This window comes from Camelus dromedarius, chromosome 8 (genome assembly GCF_036321535.1).
Source record: "Camelus dromedarius isolate mCamDro1 chromosome 8, mCamDro1.pat, whole genome shotgun sequence".
Lineage (NCBI taxonomy): Eukaryota > Metazoa > Chordata > Mammalia > Artiodactyla > Camelidae > Camelus > Camelus dromedarius.
In genome coordinates this window covers 36,785,061-36,808,522 of record NC_087443.1, presented here as the reverse complement: position 1 = coordinate 36,808,522, position 23,462 = coordinate 36,785,061, and the positions used below count along the sequence as shown (strand labels likewise).

At 34.4% G+C, this 23,462-nt stretch overlaps 1 long non-coding RNA gene across 2 annotated transcripts; it reads right to left on the bottom strand.

Moving 5' to 3' along the window:
• Nucleotides 1-2,024: 2,024 nt before the first annotated feature.
• On the bottom strand, nt 2,025-21,202 carry LOC116155665 (uncharacterized). Of its 2 annotated transcripts, XR_010382045.1 has the most exons (5): nt 20,454-21,202; nt 10,417-10,608; nt 8,857-9,098; nt 7,249-7,314; nt 2,025-2,556 (listed from the first exon to the last, which is right to left on the bottom strand). It is a non-coding gene; the product is annotated as an uncharacterized LOC116155665 (long non-coding RNA). The 2 variants fall into 2 exon arrangements; XR_004139465.2 differs by lacking the exon at nt 10,417-10,608.
• Nucleotides 21,203-23,462: the final 2,260 nt, after the last annotated feature.

Genomic DNA, 23,462 nt, shown 5'->3' with positions numbered 1-23,462 from the left:
ATATTTGGCACTCTCCATGCTAATCTAGTATAAAAAGTGAAGATTGTGAGAAGACTCATTCTTTTATGTTTGAACTTAATTTGCATAATATACATCAATGTGTTTTGGGAATAAAATAAAAATATGCTGTTGAAGAGTATGGGATCTTCATTTATACTAATCTGACTGTTTGTACAGGATGAGAATTGACAATTACAGAGCCGACATAATAAAAAATCAACAGAAGTTAAGATTTTTACTTAGTGTACCCAAACTGAGTCATTTACATACTAGGTGGGGACTCCAGAGAAGATTATGTCATTTGTTTGATGAGAGATTAAAACCCTGCACACTGCGACCCTGTGTGAACTATTATTCGTAGTGTGATAATAGCAAAATAAATGCCAATGGTTAAAATTTAGAACATAAAGACCCTTCTTATGGAACTACTGAAGGTAAATCAAGTCACCAAGAATACTATCATGTGGTGTCAATAGAATGGAGACTATTAAGCATGAAGATTCTATCAGAGTACCTTCACTGGAGTTCCAGTGGCATGATAATTCTTGAAATGGTGAACAACAGTCACAGATATTACGTATCACAAATTCTTATTTTTTAATTTTATTTTTTATTGACGTGTAGTTGATTTACAATGTATGTTTCAGTGTATAGCAAAGTCACTCCATTATACATATACATATACATACATATATTTTCAGATTCTTTTACATTATAGCTTATTACAAGAAATTCAATATAGTTCCCTATCCTATACAGTAGGCCCTTGTTGTTTATCTATTTTATATATAGTGTTATGTATCTGTTAATCCTAAACTCCTTATTTATCCCTTCCCCTCATCTCCCCTTTGGTAGCCATAGTTTATTTTCTATGTCCATGAGTCTATTTCTGGTTTGTAAATAAAATTTTATCTTTTTTTAGATTCCACATATAAGTGACATATGATATTTGCCTTTCTCTGTCACCACTTCTATTAAAAAGCCATTAGTCTAGATTGGCAAGAACTATTTAAACTTAGAATAGAAGAAATTACAAACAGAGGTATAGGCATATTAAAATATACACTTGAAACTGATATATTTCAAAGTAAACATCATGCCAAAATTAAAGACAAATAATGTGGTACTTAAATATTTTAATAAATATGACAAAGGATTAATATTCTTAATGCATTAAAAATAATTACAAATTGATAACCTTTGAGATCTCAGTATAAAGATGGCTATAGGACATAATTAAAGTCAAGAAAGAAGATGCTTAAATAGCTTACACATTCCCCAATATTTTTGTAATAAAATAAATGCAATTAAAATCATATTTCACTTAGAAAAGTGTCAATTTTTAAATGATAATATACATTGTTCAAAAAGTACCATAATTAAAAGGGTACTTTTGCTCACTCTTATAGGATCCTAAGGTATAATAAGTTTTTTGAAGGGCAATATGGCTTTAGGTATCAAAGTAACTATGCATAAACTTGAGCTCAATAAATTATAAGGGTTAGACTTAAATCACAATGTAAAAATTACTGTTTATAGCTGCATTATCTCTCTTAATGAAAAAACAAAAACTAAATGGTTAACAAGAAATAAGTGAAATAAACTATATTCAGATAAAATATTTCCTCAGTTTCTGTTATGGGACAGTATCAGTTTAAAAAAAACCAACTCTTTGAACTACTCATGCCAAGTGTTACTAAGGCAATCTTCTAAATGAATAATTAAAGTACATTTTTAAATTGATAAACATTTGATAGTTTGGAAATGTTCCCACAGTTTCTGGGGAGTTAATTATTATGCCTATTTGAACAAATATTTCTTTTGATAAATGAAACAGTTTATTTTCAGTATTAAAACTAAAACCCTATTCCTTTAATCTACCTAGACAAAACAGAATTAAACAAGTGAAGTACTCTAACTGTTGCTGAAGACAGTCAAAAATCCACAGTCAAAAATTTCTGCACTATGATTCAAAATATGAAAATGCTGGATCCCTTATTGCAAGGGAAGAAGTACTTTGGTCATTAAACTTTCCCTGGGAATGGGTTTTCAAAAACTGTAGAATCAATGACTAACAGAGGTCATTTTGCCTAAATGCAGTGCTTAGATTAGAAGTTTTATTATTAATAGAAACAAAGTGAAGTTTGAACAATGATATATATTTTATGGTCATCATAGATTTATTTGATTAAATCACATCAAGCTTTGTCTTAATCTTTGGGAGGCAGAATTGGGCATGTTTTCTATCTGAATTGGACAAGAAAAGATTAGAAAGAGTGCTCCCAAGTCCAATATGATGACTTGAGGTGAGTTGGTTAGCCAGTAATTCACATACCTCTCTACAAACTTACAATAAATCAAAGATCTGGGAAAAAAGGATTCTGATACTACATAAGAGCCAGTTAGGAATGTCTTCATTTCTAAGTAAAGGATCCATGTCTCTCTGGGCTGCATGTGACTTTTCCATGATAGATTTGATGGGACCATGATTTTGATGTGTCCTTTACGACTATGAGCCAGAGAATTCAGATATGCTCAGAAACAACATCAGTGCATCTATTAAATGAATCAAGAAATAAGTGATAATAATGTGAACTGTATTCTCTTTGAGTTTTAAAGAAAGTGAAAATGGCATTTGATATTTTGTGAGAAAACTGCTTAAAAGAAGTTTGAATGCTAAAAATGCTTGAACATATCATTTAGAAGCAAGAGAAAAAACGTTTTCACAAAAACTGTATGAGAAATGATTCAGGGTAAAAAAAATTACACTGATTTTAAGAGGCTGAGGGTCAGCTATGGATCTTATTTATTGTAGGACAGATGAAAGCAGGGTTCAGTTCTTCCTTGGGATTGGCTTCCTAAATGTGCATTCTGTGCCCAACCTGACGTGGTCCTCAAAGCCTTTGTCTCTTCCATTATTCATTTATCTTCTTGCAATATTTATCGTTTATTTTTTTCTCTTCTATTAATGACTTTTAAGCTTGGAAATCATAGAAGTTCACAATGAGAGTTAAATGTTTAATGTTTAATCAAATGCTTTGTCTCTAAGACTTCACTTTTTTCATTGATAACCTTTCTGACGTGAAAGTAAATATTAAAATATGCATATTTTTTATTTCAATAGAAAGTCAGTGGAACTTTTATAGTGAAGGCCTTTTAGAATCCAGAAGTGTGATGTTGTCTTTCTCAGAAATCTTCAATTTCATAACCTAGTAGTTTAATGTAAATAATTATTGGAACTTTCTGAAACCATGGGTGACTTTTTTGTTCCATTAGTGGGGTTGATTTTTCTTTTTTTAATTTTTAAAGTCAGATTTATGAGATGTAATTTTATACAGTAAAATACAATCATTTTAATAATACCAATTTTGACAAATTTATATTCCTGCATAATGACCATCTCAGTCAAGACACAATATCTCCATCTATTCAAAATATTTGCTTGTACCCCTCCCAGGCAATCATCTCTTCCCAACAATGGCTCCAGGCAACACTGACCATCCTTTTGTTACTATACATTCAATTTGTATTTTCTAGAGTTTCAGGTGAATGGAATTATACAGTAGATACTTTTTGGAGTCTGACTTCTTCCTCTCATAGTGTTTGTAATATTTACAATCCTCTTGTGTTCCTCAGCAATTTGTTTCCAGTTATTTCAAGAAGTAATCTATTCTTTGACTATAACACAATTGTTTATCCATTTAACTCTGGGTGGATTTGAGCTATTTATAGTTTGGGACTATAACTTATAAACTGCTAGGATCAATCACTTGAAGTCTTTGTGTTGATGCATGACTTCATTTCTCCTGGAAACACATCTAGGAGTGAAATTACTGGGTCATTTGATACGTATGGGTTTAAATTCATAAGAAACTCCAAACTGGTTTCCAAAGTCATTGTATAATTTTGTATTTCTACGAGCAATATATAAGAATTCCAGTTACTTGTGTTACCAACAAGGGGTTCTTGGTCTCTTTCATCTAAGAGGCCAGACAAGAAATTCAGGCAAGGCTTTATTGGGCTGCAGCAGAAGAAAAAGGTTTCCTTGCTTACGTCTTAAGTCGAGGCAAGCTAGTCCCTTAAATGGGGTGAAGGTAGGGATGGGTCCAGGGGTCAGGCCGGAGGGGTGGCTTAGGTGGTCTGCTCACCCTGTTGGTGGTGTCATGTGCAGGGTCATGCGTAGTGTTCTGCTTCTGTTCCAGTCCTGGTACCCTGCTTTTGCTCCTAGCACCTCAGAAACAGCAGTTGGGTTTTTGGTATTTTTGTACCTTGTTCCTGACTGGCTCCAGTTGTGTGTGCATGCAGTTATTTTTAGTCCCTTGTAGTTTCTTTGTATCCTGTCACTCAGTCCCAGCGAAAACATTACAGCCGAGGGTCCCATGTCCCAGGTCCCCAGCCTGTCTCACTATATCCTTGTCCAAACCTGGTCTTGCCAGTTCTTATAAACTTAGAAAATCTAATGGGTATGTAGTACTCTCTGTGATTTAGTTTGAACTTCCATAGTGGTTAGGTATCTTTTCACATGCTTATCTATATATCTTCTTTCATGAAGTGTCTAGTTCTTTAAACAATTTGTCCATATTTTTAATTAAACATTAACAATTTGCGTTAGTTTCAAGTGTACAGCAAAGTGATTCCGTTATGTACTTTCAGAATTTTTTTCATTATAGATTATTATAAGATATTGACAATAGTTCCCTGTGCTATACAGTACATCCTTGTTGCTCATCTATTTTATGTATGGTAGCATGTATCTGTTAATCCCATACTCCTAATTTGTCCCTTCCTGCCCTCCTCTCCCCTTTGGTAACCATAAGTTTGTTTTCTATATCTGTGAGTTTGTTTCTGTTTTGTATATAGACTTATTTGTATCATTTTTTAGATTCCACATATAAGTGATATCATATAGTATTTTTATTTCTCTGTTTGACTTACTTCACTAAGTATAATATTCTTTAGGTCTATCCATGTTACTGTAAATGGCAATACCTCCATTTCTGTGGCTGAGTAATATTTCATTGTATATATAAACCACATCTTCTTAAGCCAGCTGTCTGTTGATGGGAACTTGGGTTGTGAAGGCACAGCATATTTAATACAAAAATGTGTATTCTGCTATTTATAACAACTGACAGAAAATAAAAGAATAGTGTAATTGAGCACAATTTAGTCTAATCTGTATGCTAATAGTAATAAATCTTAAGGAGCATAGATTGTTTTTCCCTTAGTAGATGGAAAGAAATACCAAGACATATAATGAAAGCTAGATAATATAAAATATGATGTTTTTTATCATTTATTCATTTCTATTGTTTTTGAAAATTTCTTGCATTCGCTATACAAGGAAGAAGTAAGTGCTTAGAAAGAAAGGGACCTCAAGCTTGAAGAATTAGCATAATACAGAAGTAAGTCTGAGGTGAGAACCATGAAATAAGATTCAGATCAGGGAATAGAACAATTCTAACTAAAATACACTCTGAAGAATAAATGTAATAAAAGCAATTTTAATCTGTGATCCTTTTTGAAGCTTAAGTCCGCATTCAGTCTCTTACTACTGGAAAAAAGGAGGGGGTAAGAAAGTACAAAGGAAGAGATTACTGGAAACTGCAGATTTAGTTGATGAGAATGTGGCATGAGGAGCCATGCACAGGAGCTTTCCAAAATTTCAACCATATTGTGTATGTGTGCGAGTATGTTTGTATAACTCATACTTTATTAAGTTCAAGATAATTGTGACTTGCAGGATTGCTAAGGGTCTGAGAAGGAGAAAACGTGTCTGAGAACACCTACCCTAAGATCTGACATAGATGATTAATATTAAAAGCCAGTTTCTGGTGTTGGTTTCATTAGTGTTGGCAGCAAAACTTTTCCCTGTAATTGAACAGTTTTCTCTTTTATGTGTTTAAAAAGCTGGAAAAACAGAACCTACAAGATAGCATTAAGGGGGAAAAAAGGATGATAGAGCAGCTTGCTCCCAAGAAATCCTTAAATCTCAAAAAAGAGGATGATTGTTGTTTTTTGTTGCTGCTGCTGTTGTGTGTGTGTTACAGGGAAACAGCATATGTATCAGCAGGGGATAGTTAGGTTGGGCAGGGGCCCTGAGGGGATGAGTGATGTTAGAGCATTTTATTTTTATTGTCTGGAAATTTTGTCTCTGGGATGGAGCTTCAAAAGTGGAACTCCATCCCCTCAGGGTTTTCTCCTTATAGCTATCCTGAAGAAAACCTTTATTTAAGGATGTTTTTGCCATGCTGGGTTAAAAGAACTGCAGAAGGCTCCACATAGGTGACAGGGAGATTAAACAGGAGGATAATATGGTCCAAAAACACTGTTAACAAGAAAACCCAGCCCCGGAAGAATCACATGAAGTGTTTTACAGTCCTTTTTATTTTTAGTTTTTAGGTAAAAAGATGGATAGGTAAGCATCTAATGAGGCTTTAATTAAATGGGTGGAAGGAGGGGAGATGTATAAGAAAGAAAATGTAATCAGTCTGGTGTGTATCTCAACTGTGAATACTACAAATGATTATGTGTTTCATAATAATGAAAATATATAACATAATTTACCCCCAAATTTTGACATAAACACATTGGAAGAACACCTAACATGTGGCTTTAAATGTGGAGGGAGTTTTTTTTACAAGAGTTCTAAACCCTCGTTTTACTTACTGGAAAGTCAATAGGTACTATGTATAATTGAAAATCAACACATTGTATTATTATAAGTATGTAATTTAAACATATAGTGGCAAATACCTCCCAAAATAGAAATGTGTTTCTCTCTGTGGATAAGAATAGGGGATTGGAGGGTGGTAGATGAGGACTGCTGACTTGAATTATGTCTTATCATACAGTGAATTTAAACAATAAAAACATATTTTTAATCAAGAAAGAAAGAAATGATAAATATAATTTTTAAAAATTGTCTAGATTTTATCATAAACTTAGAATAATGTTTGGACACTGTGACTAAATAATTAAATTACTTCAAAGGTAAAATCTCTACTTGTCTATATCTTAAGTAAGACAGTGGGAAGAAAGACAAAGAATAGGAAAGAATAAAGACCACGTTGCATTTGTGTGTATGAATGTGATGCCTCTAGCACTTACTTCTGACAGCACACATGTAGCTAAATATGCACGCATACATCTAAAGACACGAGGCATTTCTAATGCCGTGTGCATATGTAACATATTCACATAAAACTTAATTGGTGTGCTGTTCGACAAGTGAGTATCAGATTTTACCTTATGTGTTTCCACGTCCAGGCTTCAAGACCTTATTGTGCCATTTATTCCTTTAAGCAATTCCTACTGAGAGAAATATGCAGTTTGATTCGGCAGTGAACAGCATAAAGAGCTTAAATGGCATGTATTCAGAACTTTTTAGCCTATGTACAGAAACCTTCTTGTAGAACAATGTTTCTTAGATATTCTTCAGAAAAATAGTATGACAGGGTGCTCCTTCAGAAGAGTAATTCCATGACAAATACTTTTGGAAACAACCTATTATATTCCATTTAGAATTTTGATCAATATAGCCATAATGTTCCTTTCAGTTTGACTAAACTTTAGACAGGTCTCTTCCTGACTGTAGTCCCGCAACTTCCTTTTTCTTAGAACATCTACTATAGAAAACTTGCAATTGTAAGTTATTTTCTGTCCCTTTGAGATATAAATCTTTTCTCAGTCTCTCACCAGTTTTACAACCAGTAATGGCTAACTCAATCATCTGGGACCTATCCCTGTGGAATGACGTAATCATCAGAAAGAGAGCCCCAGTCTCCCTGTCTCTGTGAAGGGTAAGAACCTGAGTTACATAAGTACCATTAACAAACACAGATGGCCCGATCACAGTCTCCAAGCTCCCCTCTAAAGTCCTCTAGGACTTTTCCATTAGCTCACCTCAGTACTTCAAAACTCCTACTTTTTGTTTCAACAGAACTGAATTTGGTCTCTCCCCTATTTCAGTAGTCTTGAATAGTCTTCCTTGCCTGTTTAACTCCATCTGTTGCAATATTTCAAAAATACATTTTATTTTAAATGATTTCAGAAATACTGCAGGAAAGAAACCAACCTACTTAAGGTCCCTAACCTAATGTTCCCAATTCATATCACAATGAAAACTCTTCTTATTACTTAATATGTATTCCACTCTACCAGTAGTTTTCCAAGTGTGGACCTTTTGAATCAGAAACTCTGGGGATAGGGCCCAGTAACCTGTGGGATAACAAGCCTACCAGGTAATGCTAATGCATGCACATTAAACCAACACCCTCCAACACATATGCTGGGAAATTCCATCTTAGGTAACAGCAATAAAGAAACAAAGACCAGCTAAGAAAGACCATTTCTCTATTTATTGATTTATCACATCTTAATAGTTGAAATTAAGGCTTAGACAAATTTCTGTCCTAAGACTTGGATTGCAGAGCAAACAAATGTATTTATAATTTACTTATGACTACAGGCTTAGTTTGGGTTTCCTGTTAGCGGTCCTCTCTGCCACACACCCTTCTATCCCGCTCCACGCAATATATAAATAAGTTTTTATTTGTTATTATTCTAGAACTAATATGAAAGATTTATGATCAAGAATCTGGAGGTTTATTTGCACACATTATTGTCAATGCTGGGAAGTTTTCTCTTGTCATATTTTCTGACATTCTATAAAAATACAAAGCACTTCTCCAGCACCTACTGCCTTCTTTCTTCTTTAAACCTTCATATAACTTTCTGTTTGAAAACATTTATTTTACATTTCTAGTTCAGCTTATATCACTGCTTATCTTTGTATATCTATTTATATTCCCCTGTTGGAATCAATGTAATTAATTTTTATGAATTCTGAATTACCTGTATTTTGCAGTCCTCTTCATTTGCCACCAATCAACTGAAGACTCATGGAATTTGACCATTTTTTTTCTTTTCTTTTTTTTTTTTTTTTTTGAGGATGATATTGAAGATGCTCATATTGTTAGGTCAGCAATCATATGTCTAACTGCCATTACTAAACCAAACATTGTTTCTTGTGCTTAATGTATTTATTTCCAAATGCAAATATAAATTGCATGTTACAGTCAGAAGTCACATGGAGTCTGCAGAGAAAGCAAAACTCTGAATTAGAGGTGATAGCCCTTACAGAAGCTTATCTTGTTTTTTGTTTATTTTAGCTGTGGAGAAATGTCACTAACTACCCATATTACACAAGGCTGATTTTCTCCCCCTTTTACAAACACATTTTTAACTTATGTGTTTAGTCAATAGTTTTATCATTGAACCTGGAAACGCCAAGGCTGTAAAAGTGGGAAGCTATAATGCTTACGGACCAAGGCACACAAGTTATAGTCATGAAGAAAGATAAAGTCCACCCTTTATAATGACATTTGTGAATTTGTACATGTGCAAAAGTGTAATAAGCCTGAGCAATTCTTCCAGATACACATATTTAATCTTCAAAGACATATATATATATATATATATATATATATATATGTTTGTATGTATGTATATATGTATGGGTGTTTGTGTATGTGTGTATATATATATATATATATATATACTGTATATTTCCATGCATTTTCATTAATTAATATTGATCACTTTTTTTGCATTGTCCCATCATGTATCTGCTGAAATCTACAGACTCCAGTTGGTTTTGTTAGAGCATTTTGTTGTTGTTACCAATTTGTCACCACATTACAGGTGAGAACAACACCAAATAGAACTGTCAATGAATGAAATTTGAATTTTGTATCCCACTGGAAAGGACTGTTGGTTGAAAAAGGCTACTCATTCCCATTTTCCCAAAAAAATTAATGAGAGGAAATGGATATCAAGTGCTTATGGTTTTTTCTTGATTCTTCACCTAGAAAATATTTAGTCAACAAGCAAAGCATTTGTCATAGATTGCTTAGGGTAAATTTTGCTCTGAGGCAGAGAACTGTCTACGTGAGACCCATTAGAATTCTTGACATAGCCTCTGTCTTGAGAAACATCTTTGAACTTAAAGGCTGAAGATCTTATTTATAACTATAAGTCTACTTCATATTTGTGTATATATATCTTCTCTGCTTTTCTACTTCTCTTTGTGTTTTGAAGGTGCCCTGTGCACCATTTAAAAAACTATTGGGGGCCCCACCTAGGTTAATGAAGTAGTGGAACCAAATATGCTGATGTCGTGGAGACACTGATTGGCAGTGACTGTGTTAGCAAAACACTTTTCTCTCTCCTCTAAGTTCTCTATAATAACATTGGCTGTTCTATTAGTCACATAACTGCGTGGAGGAAAAACCTTCTCAGTTTCTAATTGCACTTGTTGTTTACTGTAAATTACTCCTATGAAAATATTCCCATGTATTTGCCTGTGCAACTGTGCATGTAATTGCATTTTGGCAAGAGTGCAAAAATACATACGTTTTGAAAATGAAGTCTAAGGGGTGCTTTTACAAAAGATGACATTTTTAGCTTGACTCTTAGTTGAAATTTCTTTTGTGCTCATAAAACTGACAAGCTGACAGTCTTGTCATCTCAGCTTCTCCAGCCACAAGATAGGTACCAAACAGACGCTTCTAGGTTTTTTCTGACATTGAACCTTTTCTGGACATGCTGCATTTAAGGATAAAGAGAAATTTCTTGTAAAACCTCACATCTTGCTGTGGGCCTGCTTCTGTACCTCTCACAGCCAATCAACCCAGGAGTCATATGCAAATATATTCTAAAAAGTACCACTGATGCTGTAACAGGGAGGTGAACTGGAGATATTTTCCAGAGTAATGGTAGAAAGCTGAGCAGGAGGATGGCTGTCTGCATCTACTTATCAATAACCTATCAAAAGGTGGCAACCCAGGCAATCAGCTCACTCCTGAGCAGATGACAGCTGTCTGGAGTTTCATGCCATAATTACTGAAAAGGAAAATTTCTAAAGTAAAAAAGTAGGTTTGATAAATACATAGTCACCACAAGACTGCAGAAAAATTACCTTTTTTTTTTTTTTATAACTACAGTATCATAAATATGCCATACACGTTCTTTCTCAGAATAAGAAGTACTTATTATGAGGGTGCTGGGACTTTGTATAATCTTTATTTTCCCAGATAGAGATCATTAGGAATTTCACAGATTAAGACAGTGATCTGGCAATAATAAATGGAAATAGTAGTGGAAGGAGAAAACTGGAATAAGTCATGGTGTTTCTCTTTTTCTGCCTTAAGTTTCATTCTGCTTTTGGCACTATTGACCTCCCCCTCTACAATCTAATCCCAAATTTCCTTGGCAAATGTTTCTGCTACAGTGTCCTGATCTAGGCAAGTATACTGTAAATATAACTTTATTCTAAATATGCCCCTCCTTCTGCTCTAGGTGACTTTCTTTATTTTGCACTCTCATTTTAGAAGCCCTTCCTGTTGCATGACTGTTGAGCATGACTGCGCAGAGAGCGCTCCTGCTCGGGGCTTGCTGCACGCTCTGTTTCTGTTTGTACTTTATGGAATGAGGGTCTTTCACTCTATCTAACTATCTGTAAGTAAATGGCTCAGGCCTTTCAGGAAGTGGGTCCCAGACTTAAGCTTCTTTACCTTCTCTATTATGCTTTGTACAAAGAGAAGTATCCATATGTCTTAGTAAAGTGTTCTATAATAGGTTTACAGGCAGTGAGATTTAATAGCTAACTATTAGGAGAGATTTCTCTATCTGATTAAAACTCATGACCACTCATCACTATCAATGAGGGATTCTAACAAAGGCTACACTTGCTGACATTTAAAAAAGTGAGGCAAGTGTGATAAAAAGATTGGGGACAACTGGTTTAGTATAAAGAATATTGACATCATGGGTCAATTTGAGGGACTCTGGCAACTAGAGCAGTAGTTATAAAATGGGACAATCAGTGTCAAAATCAAAATAGGGATTATTTAAAAAAATTTTTTTATTGAGGTATTGTCAGTTCACAATGTTGTATCAATTTCTGGTGTACAGCACAATTCATCAGTCATACATGAATATACATATATTCATTTTCATGTTCTTTTTCACCATAAGCTACTACAAGATACTGAATATATTTCCCTGTGTTATACAGTATAAACTTGTTTATCTATTTTATATATACCAGTCAGTATCTACAAATCTCAAACTCCCAGTTTATCCTTTCCCAGCCGCCTCACCCCTGGCAACCACAAGTCCGTATTCTATGTCTGTGAGTCTGTTTCTGTTTTGTAAATAAGTTCATTTGTCTTTTTTTTTTTTTTTTTTAGATTCAACATATAAATGAGTGATATGATACGGTGTTTTTCTTTCTCTTTCTGGCTTACTTCACTTAGAATGATGATCTCTAGGTCCACCCATGTTGCTGCAAATGGCATTATTTTGTCATTTTTATGGCTGAGCAGTATTCCATTGTATAAATATACCACAACTTCTTTATCCAGTCATCTGTCAATGGACATTTAGGTTGTTTTCATGTTTTGGCTATTGTAAATAGTGCTGCTGTGAACACTGGGGTACATGTATCATTTTGAATTAGAGTTCCCTCTGGATATATGCCCAGGAGTGGGATTGCTGGGTCATATGGTAAGTCTATTTTAGTCTTCTAAGGAATCTCCATACTGTTTTCCACAATGGCTGCACCAAACTAAAATAGGTATTATTTTAATGCACATTTTTTTCCTCCTTGAAAAAATATGAAAAAATATTTGAACATTTAGGAAGAAGAGTATCAGAGGTGAGGGGAGTAGACATGTGTAGTTATCCAACTTTCATCCTAATGATTCACTGTAGAAAGACGTTTCAGGACAATGGAGGAAATATGAATATGAACTGAGTATCAGATGATATTAAGGCACTATTGTAACTTCGGGATATCATAATGATACTGTAGTTATGAGAGATGCCCTCTTATTCTAAGACAGTGACTCTCAATCATCTCTGCTCATTAGATCACCTGGGAAACTTTAGAGCGAATAGTGCACAAGTCCCTTCCCAAAAGCAAATAAATCAGAGTGACCAACTGTGGGGCTTGGATATTTTTGTTTTTAATTCTCAGATGATTCTCATGTGCATCAAGGGTAGAGAATGATGTCTCTAGGATGTGAAAATGGAATTTTCTTGATTAAGCTTAGGAAGCAGTAGACTGAGAGATCCTTCAGATATTCCCCTTTTCTTCTTTCTTCTTCACTGGGCAGATACCATTAAAGCCCAGAAGGTTATTCCAGGTGCCATGTGATACACAGGCCTCCATTTGGTATGAGATATGTGTGTGTTGTTGGGGGAGGGAGTATGGATGGAGAGCAGAAGGTGGTGTCCTTCTATACTGCCTTGTGTTTCAGGGAAGGGAGGAGAGCTCTCAACTGTAAGTATGACTTCACTTATGGATCACTCTACCTAAGCCTCACACAGCTGGATAGCCGAACTAGAAAACACTGATCAATCTGTTTTATTTCTCTGAGGATGTAAATACGATGTTTATTTTTATATTTACTTATATCTTATATCATTTATTTTCTATAATTAATATGGTAAATATGATGTCTTCCTCTGGGCTAACAAGGGCAGGTTTATTTGCACTTCATTGTAAAAAATTCTATTTTTCTGAACTAAGGTTCCTCAGCTGTGATGAAACTCACCGTGAGTACATTCATCTAGGCCCCTCTGTGTGACTCCTGAACTTGGTGGCAAGAGGGATAGATGGGAACATGAGTTTACGGGTTTTTGCTTTGAGTAATAAATTCTTTTGTCTCTGATCCAAGTGTCTCATGTCTTCTGAAAGTATCCATAAAACTGTGGTAGGCTAAGTTTATAGCTTATAAGTAGTGTAAAATTTTAGACCCTTCATGGTTCTTGACAGTCAGCATAACTAGTTTAATATCCTTATCTACTAATTCTAAAGCTGGTGTCAGTTCTAGGCTGGTTTTCATTGATTCATTGTTTCATTTGGGGTTGCAACTGCTTTATTCTTAGTGTCTCTGGTAACTTTTGGTTGACCGTCAGGCATTGTAATCGTTATCTCATTGGGTGCCAAATAATTGTATATCCCTGTACATACTGAGCTTTGTTCTGGGATGCTGCTAAGTTACTTGAGATATATATTTTTAAATCAGTAATTACAAAAGATATTCATGTGCCAAAAAATTACTTAGATACTTAAGTAAAAAAATAACCATATGAATCATACCATTTAAATAACAATTCAAATATATAAAAGACAAAATACCCAAGAATTATACAGTATGTGTTTTCAGTTTGGGGCAGTTGCAGCCGACTGATTACACCCAGGGCAAGAAGGAAGTGAAACTTAAATGGCTGCAATAAATGAAGCCCATTTGGGCTAAAATGAGAGCCAGATGTCCCATCTCCTTTGAGCCTAAGAACATTAGCAAGTGTCTTAGGAGTTTCGCTTAAGGTTGAAAATGTTGTCTGTATGATAAAGAAAGATATAGGGGAGAGATAAAGACTTTAGAAAGCAATTAGTTAAGATGGAATATTTGATTTTTATATTCTACAAAAGTTTTTTCCACCTGGTTTACAATCTCCTCAAATGTTGATGAATTCTTTGAAATAACAAATAAGACAGTATTTGTCTTTAGTTCTTGAATTAGGCATCAAAGAAACCCACCCCTCTGAAGTCCAAATAGGAAATGAAAAACTGTAAGAAAAACCTAGTTTCCCTGGGCTCCGACTTACTGCCTGTAGTCACATTTCTCCTTTCTCCTGTCTGGTGCCCCCACTGCACTTAAAGCCTTGTCTCTGCCATTACACTCACCATATTGTACTGATACTTATTAGTTTCCTTTCATATTAGACGTACAGCTCTTTAAGGGAACTGGCAAACACTTGTACATAATAGATACTTAACAAATGTTAGCTCTTCTGAATTTTTTTATTCTTTTACTAAGTTTGTATCAATATTATACATCCAAATAATCACTTCATCTAGCCCCATCCATTCATTTCCTAAGAGGCAGCTCTCCTCATACAAGCAGATCTCTTGGCCATTCTGGAATTAGACGTTTTTACTGAGTCTCTCTCATGACCATCTCTCAGTTATACCATTTTGTTTCAACCAGTAGATCTTGTATCAGCTCTTAAATCATTTAAAATGTTGGCCTACTGTTGGGAAAACATATAAAAACTCCTTCCATATGACAGATAAGTACTGGATATAGTATAAATACTAAATGAACACAAATTTCATATGTGGAATTAAGTCATACCATCCGTTTATTAGTTAGGACTGTATCTAATTTTTCTCTAATAAACATTCATTTTTATAGACAATTTCATGGGAAATTTGAAGAAAATGGGCCATATAATATTCAAAGAAGTTTGTCTCCACCTTTTGCACATATGCATTGTATCATACCTAAAATTATTTGTTGCTTTCTTAAACTGTGTAGAAAAATAACTTTCCAGAGGTCAGAAGAACCTTGGTAAGTATAATATGCTTTTAAATTAACTTAGTAATATAAACAGAGAAGTACCTCCCAACAATAATTTAATTACACACAAGGGATGTGGGTGTTACAGTTGTAGTTTTAACTACACCCCGGTGATCTGCTTTGCCTGGGTCAGATTACCATCCTTTTAAGATAAGCTAGCCATCTGCTGGTTGTTGAGCATCAGCCCTTTCAACACTTACGGGATTTGTTTCTGCATTTAGTATCTGTTTTGAGCCATGCATATATTTTTGAATTGACATTGTATTCAACTTCATATTTTAAATATAAAAGGTTACATGAGAAAGCACTGGCTGGAATGTTTTTAAAAGATACAAATATCTCAGTGCCATTCATTTGCCATCTTCAGAATCATCATCCACAGCAACAAGAACAAAAACAACAAGAAAATGGCTTTTTCTTCTCTTTGGTTTTGTGTTCCAAATATATGTTCTTTCTTTGCAGTAGTTATAAAATGGAAGAGATGAAGGAGGTCTATGCTATGAACATTCTACTTTAGCTTTCAAGAAATAATGGTAGAAAAAGTTTTTTGCTGTACTCAATTTTGTTTCATAAAGAAAATGCAAATACTTGAATAAAAACTATCTGAACAAGACTTGTTACAAATGTCAGAAAAAATTTCGAAAATAACAAATAGATTCCATTTGCTTTTTTAGAAAAGATGGCATTTAGGTATTTGAAATCATTTCTATTGTTTGTGCTATCTAGTATTTATCAGAAATAAAGTGGAATCTACTAAATCATTACTTTCAGACATAGTCGATACGTAAATAAACTTAAGAAGGAGATACAGTAAATATTTTAATCACTGTTTTTTAAGACCTCAGCCCCACATCCCCAGTGAGACCTCTTCCCATATATAACCTTTATGCCATTCCTTTGAAATGGATGGTTTACATTGTGGGCATTTTCAAAATCTTTCCTGCTAACGCTTATGCTTTTCTCTTCCAATTTTCTTTTTCAATTAATGGAACTTGCACACAAAAAATAAAATCAAACCCATTATCTGAATTCTTTTGCTATTGCAGTAAATACCATATAAGGCTGTTGATTATCTTTTTTCTGAATCATGAGGAAATAAATCAAGTAAATTTTTTTTTCAATTTTATAAATCTGTATTATATTAGCATGGTGCTTAACTGACATTATTATTCATTGTAGTATCTAACATTAATATTTTCCCCATTTAACCATTTTATTAGATAGAACAATTATATTTTTCGTATAGTGCATGGATTTTTATTGCTTTATATGTTATTATGAAAGTGCAATTTAAATTTTATTAAGCTCTAAGATGTACTTATTGAGGTAGGAGTATAGCAGAAACGCAGCAAATGTTCAATTCAGTAGGGTCTGTGTTCAGGACTTAATATGACAGGATCTTAATTCCTGACTTCTTGGTGTTCATAATCCAACTAGGATGAATAAATACTTCTGTGCATAATTTAATCACAGGATAGAGTGTAATAAATGCTCAATAAAAGTATATTTTCATACAATAGGAGTTTGGAGTGGTGGAGATGCTTCTGAGTGAAGGGATCTAGAAAGGCTTCTCAGGGGAACTACAGATTGAACTTATCTGGAATTATCTATAATTCAAGACCTTTAAAATAAGATATAGAATAGAAATAGGATTGAGGGACCTTCTGGGCAGAGTGAACCAACACATATAAGCAGAGTAATAAAATTGAGATTAATGATGTTTTTCTTTTATCAAACAGAATTCTCTATTTCATCGTTTCCCAGCTTTGTGTTTAAGGTATTGTTGCTTCATTTCTATGAGCTCCTCTAGTTTTTCTCCTCCTATTACTTTGATAGTAAAGGGTTATTTCGTATAAGGCAATTAGCACAGTGACTGGCATATAATCAGCATTCAGTAACTATTCACTTGTATTTATCCTGGTTATTATTTTGTTAAATTCAAAAATATATATAAATGTAAAAATTGTTACCAAAGTAAATTCACAGGGATTTTAATATTTGTCAGGGCAAATCTTCAGCTAAACTTACACTAACATTATTAACTGTACATTATTCACATTTTTTTTTCTTTACTGAGTCGAACAATAGTAAGTGACATATTTCCCCTATTGAATTCTTCCTTTCTCAGTATTGAATTTTCAACATTTCTACATAGTTTTAATTTTCATGCTAATTTGCTAAGAATATATATTGAATCAGTGGGCTAGATAAGGAAATTAATAAAAGCCAAAAATATAGTGGTTGAAAAAGTGTCGTGGCATAGAACATTAAAAAAAAAAAAAAATCAATTCTTGGGGGAGGGGAATAGCTCAATGGTAAAGCATATGCTTAGCATGCATGAGGTCCTGGGGTGAATCCCCAGTACGTCCATTAAATTTTTTTTTAATTAAAAAACAATCAGTTCTTAACTGGGAACCATGTATCATAACACTTTTATGTTGCATTTGGGGGGAACTTTAGTGTCTGAAAATGGACAAGGGATTAAAATGCCTAAGAATGGTTTATGGGATATTGAAATTGTCTAGGTTATTTGGTTATTTCTACACTGGCAAAGTGAGGTACAGACTTCAAATCCTCTTCTTCATGTCAGCTATCCCTCACTGGAAAGAAAATAATAAATTTCCTGTGTGTTTGTTGAAACAACCACTAAGTTGCTCCTACTAAGGTCTCCTTCTAGAGAGAGTTAGGGAAAGAGACAGTGTTTATCGCATCATTATCGTCTGTAGTCAAGTGGGATTTGTTATAAGTCAGCGTGCTAGTTCATAAATTGTCTCCTAAACTCTAGTTATATTTGTCCTCTGTCTCTGCAAATGAAAACTCTATTTACATCTAAATCCTCTGGAAACTGACATTGAATAAAAACTGGCAAAATCAATCTAACTCTTACAAATTTATTTACTACTCTCTGAAGTGGTAGCATTTACGACATACCACTCATTTGGTAATTTAGGCAGTGTTACATTTGTTGTGCTTTTGTTCTATATAGTTAATTAGCATTTCCTGTATAGAACTCCTTTCCCCTTAGTCTAGAATAAACACACCTAACAACAGGAGCAAGAACAACATCAACATTAACAACTCCACTGGAGGGCACAGGCCACCCGTTGTTCCTCAGAGCTCTCTTACAGCAGGTAGAGCAACGCCGTCTTTGTGTCATCACATGTAGACATCAGATACATGAACTCAGAGCGCTGTTGTTGCTAGTGTTTAAAAAAGCTTAGATTTCCCCCTACCCCACTTTCACCTCTTTCTGTTCCCCGATAGCCTGACACGATTGTGGGGTACGATTTGATTTCTGTGACGGTCCTATAATTCTGATTTGATAGCCATCACAAGTGTACACTGTACTTTTATTCCCAAATAGAAGTTGTGTTTAGGACTATAACAGAGAACCTCACAAGAACGTCTAACTTGTTTTCCTTAATCTCCTCGAAAGCTCATGATCGGGTTGCTTGCACGTAACTGCCGGGCTCTCTACTTAGAGTGTTGTAAGCTGTTGATTCTTTCTTCTTTAGTACGTGGATAATCGGTATAATAAAACGTAATAGCTCCCAATTATATAAATACATGTTGAGGGACTTTTTACAATGCTTATTTTTGACACAATCCACTCTACTAGATCCTTCAAAGCTGTTAGACTCTATTGTTTTACAGTCTAGTTGAGGGTGCTTCTTAACACATAAATTTCCAACTCTGACATTCATATTAGCGACAAAATGTAACATAAAACTTTTTTTGTTGTTGCAGTTACAGCTCACAATGAAAATAATTTATGTCCTCCTTTCATTTCACTAATTTGTGGTTTCTCTTTTATAGTCCTTAAATCTGTGTATATATATATATATATATATATATACACAGAGATTAAAATGCCAGCAAACAAAACTAGGTGCCTATTCATAACTCTTTTAAGTATTAAGCAAATTTTTATACAGTACAATCGTTTAGCAATCATGTTTAAGTGTACTTTAATCAAAAGCATATGGCTTTTAATTTAAGCTAAGTTAAAGTACAATTATTTAAAAATATTTGTATAGTTATCTGGCAGTAATGCTTTTAAAAATAATTACATAATTTACATTAATTCTGTAAAATGCAATATATGATATAAAAAGCACGCATGAAACAAAAGTTGTGCTTGACCAATTGTTTAAGAAGGACACAGCAATCAAATTCCATGTCAGCTTAAGAAGTCATTGGAGTGACCTCATCTAGTGATTATTTTGTCACTTTAGTTCAGATCAACAGAGCTCTGAGATAACGAATAATATTACCTTTGAATCGTATTTTTAAACATGTCTAATTGTTTGGTTAATTTTGAGAGATTCACGTTGTCTAAGAAATAGGCTGTCCATCAATTTTCTCGACATTTCTTGTGTTAGCATGCCAGTATGACGCTCTCCTTCCTGGAACAGGGTTTACACCTTCATTCTAAAGGTGTTTAAATAGTTTTCTTAATTCCTCAGTTATATTCCTTGCCCTCACTTTCCACCACCCCCACCACACCTTACCATCTGGAAACCAAAATATACCTATTAATAATATATGTGTCCTATAGCATCTGCAGTTTATTTAATAGAAGTTCTCAATTCTATTGGTCTCAATGATATTTCAAATTAATTTTTATTTATTCAGCTACAAATTGGGGGGTTTCCTATGACTGTAATTCCAAAGAAAGGTTTTGTAAGTTTACAGACTTGGATTTTAATCCCAATTCTGCCACTGAGAAGTAAAATCTCTTACACATAATGATCCTTAAACTTAGAGTTTCAATCTGTAAAATGAAGGTTAAAATATCTATTAAATCAAGATGTTGCAAGAATTCACTGAAATCCCATATTTAAAACACCTAGCTCCGTGTTCCCCTGTCTGGGAAAACATCCTTAGTTCCTTTTATATTTCACTTGAACTTTGCTGTTTAGATACATCATTTAAAACAATGCTACTAAATTTCTCTTTATAACTCTTGTGTTTATGTGTTTGTTTCCTTATTCAGGGATGCCAAATTATATTACTTACATTACTCATTTTCCATGAGAAGGCAGGCTTCACAGCTGTAGAAGATTTTTCTGTTCCTCCGCAGAGAAGCTCAGACAGTTTTCCACCCATTTAACAACAAATAGATGATAATTAGATCTTGTCCCAAGATAAGGCCTTCTTGTTAAAATCTCTCATTTAGAGGTTAATTTGTGTTTATGGAATTTTGGCTCCATAGTCTCAAAAATCACAACACATTACTCTGTCACCCTACCACTGTTCTTTTGTTTTATGGCTTAAAATCAGAGTAAGAAGTGTGCTTATGTATACAGCCCTGGACCTATATTTTGCAAGTGAGAAAGTTCAGAAATCTGGAAGGGACATAACCTAAGTCAAGGAGAAAGGGACATAAACACATTTGGAGTAGGTGACGCCCTATTTAATGCCTTTTATTCGCCATACAATTTGGCTTCACTGGAGACATTTTCTGTTTTATGAATAAATACCCCCATCCCATGCATACAGATGCACTCTCTCTGTCCCGCTGCTGAGAAAGGAGCTTCTGAAACCTCATGATCAAATGAAGTATAAAAGACAAAAACAAACAAAGAAACAAACAACTGCCATGCCTGTCTGCTGCAGACTTTGCTGGCATCCCTTTGGATCAGATCTGGCCCAAAGCGAGGAATGAGTCCTATAGCCACAGGCACTACAGGGCCTCACTGGTGTTTTATGGGTGGATTTGAATTCCAGCACGGGTGGAAACTAGTGCCGTCGTCCAGTCTCACAGCCAACCAACAACAGGGACGAGCCGTGGTGGACTTCATTCTGCTTTCAGATTGACAGCTTGGGAATCTTTCTCTTAAATGGAAACTTTAGTAAAGGTATTCATTTCCTTTGTGTTTTTGTAAAAAAAACAAACACAACAACTTAGGGCTGTTACAGTGACTTACTTATAATAAGCTCTTTTTTTTCTGAAGATATGACTTCATTTCTATTTAAAGAATATTTACATGAATTAAAGACAGTGGAAAATAAAGAAATGAAGGCTCTGCATCTCCCCAACAATCACTAAATTAGGGGGAAAACTAAGGCTCCAACATGGGTCATGTAACTCTCAGGACAGTGCTCTGTCCACACACCATTTTACTTACATGAGTTTTCTATTAAATACACTGATTACACCCAAGTGTACTTTTTGTGCTTAGTTGGAATGGTGGTGGTGGATGGTAGTGACATCAGAACTGAGTAATATCCTTCAAACACCTCATCTTTATTGGCGGCTTAGACCAGGGTTGATAAACTTTTTTTGTGAAAGGCCAGGTAATAAATATTTTAGAGTTATGGACCATATGGTCTCTGTCACAGCCACCCAACTCAGCTGTCTTAGCACGCGTGCGTGTGCGTGCTCGCGCGCACACACACACACACTCACACACACAACAGCAATAGACAATGCCTGATGAATGGCCACTGTTGTGTTCCAAAGTCTGTTTTTGTGGACACTGAAATTTAAATGTCATATAATTTTCACATACCATGAAATATTCTTTTTTGGAATTTTTTTATCATTTAGAAATGTAAAAATGTTGTCTATATGGTTACAGGGTGGGGGGAAGTGAGTGGGGAGGGATAAATTGGGAATTCAAGATTTGCAGATACTAGCTACTATACATAACATAGCTAAACAACAAGTTTATACTGTGTAGCACAGTGAACTATATTCAGTTATCTTGCAGTCACCTACAAAGAAAAAGAATATGAAAACAAATATATATATATATGACTGCAACATTATGCTGTACACCAGAAAGTGACACAACATTATAAACTGACTATACTTCAATAAAAATAAATATCCATTAAAGTAATGTAAAAATGACTCACAGGCTGTACGAAAAGAGATGATGAGCCTAATTTGGTCTGCAGGCTATAGCTGGCCCATTTCTACCTCAGACCTGCTTCAGGAGCATTTATTGTCTAAGGGAGCATTTCTTAAAAGATATGCTTCACAACAGCAGTGCCCTCTCAGCTGTTATCTCATGTCGCTCAAAAGAGATTTTTGTCTGATTAAATCATTTGAAGAATTTGCCAACAATTTTATTCTTTAATAAAGGTTTAGCATACTAGACACTCCAAAATATATTCCAGGAAAATACTATTTCTTGAATTTCTTAAGTCATAAATCATCTTTCTACATTTATTTATTACAAATTTATTCAGTACTTAATAAGTGCCAGGTCAATTCTGGGATAAACAAGTGACAAGAGAGAAATAACTGCTCTTATGGGTATCAAAGACTAGTATTTGATATAGACCTTGAATAAATGCTTAATTGATTATAATTTCAATAAGAATCATAAAGGTAGAAGTAAGAAAGTACTATGAATGTATATAAAACAGTGATCTATGACAGTCTGGAGGATCAGGAAAGCCTCCTGACATTGAAAGGAGTGACAGTTAAGCTAAAACCTGAAAGATGAGTATTTTACCAGAGTAAGAGTAGAAGAGTGAGCAAGTGGAAATAGCTCATCAGGTGGAAGCATCTGAATCACAGAGTTTAGGATATTTGAAAACTAATCAAGCAGTGTGCATAGAGGACAAGGGGAAGTTTGGGCACAATTATTGAGTGATAAGTAAAAAAATGACAGCAGTATCACAAGGGTCAGGGGAAGGATTGGGGAATACTCCGTTACAGGGTGACTGCACCATACATAGTGTCACAGCACTTTTTGAAGATGGAATTAGGTTATTTTAAAATGTATATGGTAAACTCTAGGGCAACCGCTTTTTTTTAAAGGAATATAATTGATATTATATTATTAAGAGAGGAGATAAAATTGAATCATTGAGTAAAATACTCAATGAAACCAGAGAAAGCAGAAAAAGAAGCCTCTGGCAACAATACAAAATAGTTACAGGCATGGATGATATTAATTCAAACATAGTAATAATAAACTTAAATGTGAATAGCCTAAGTGCATCAATTAAAAGAGAAATTTGTCAGAATACATTAAAAAGCCCAAGTATAAAATAATATATTTCTTGTCA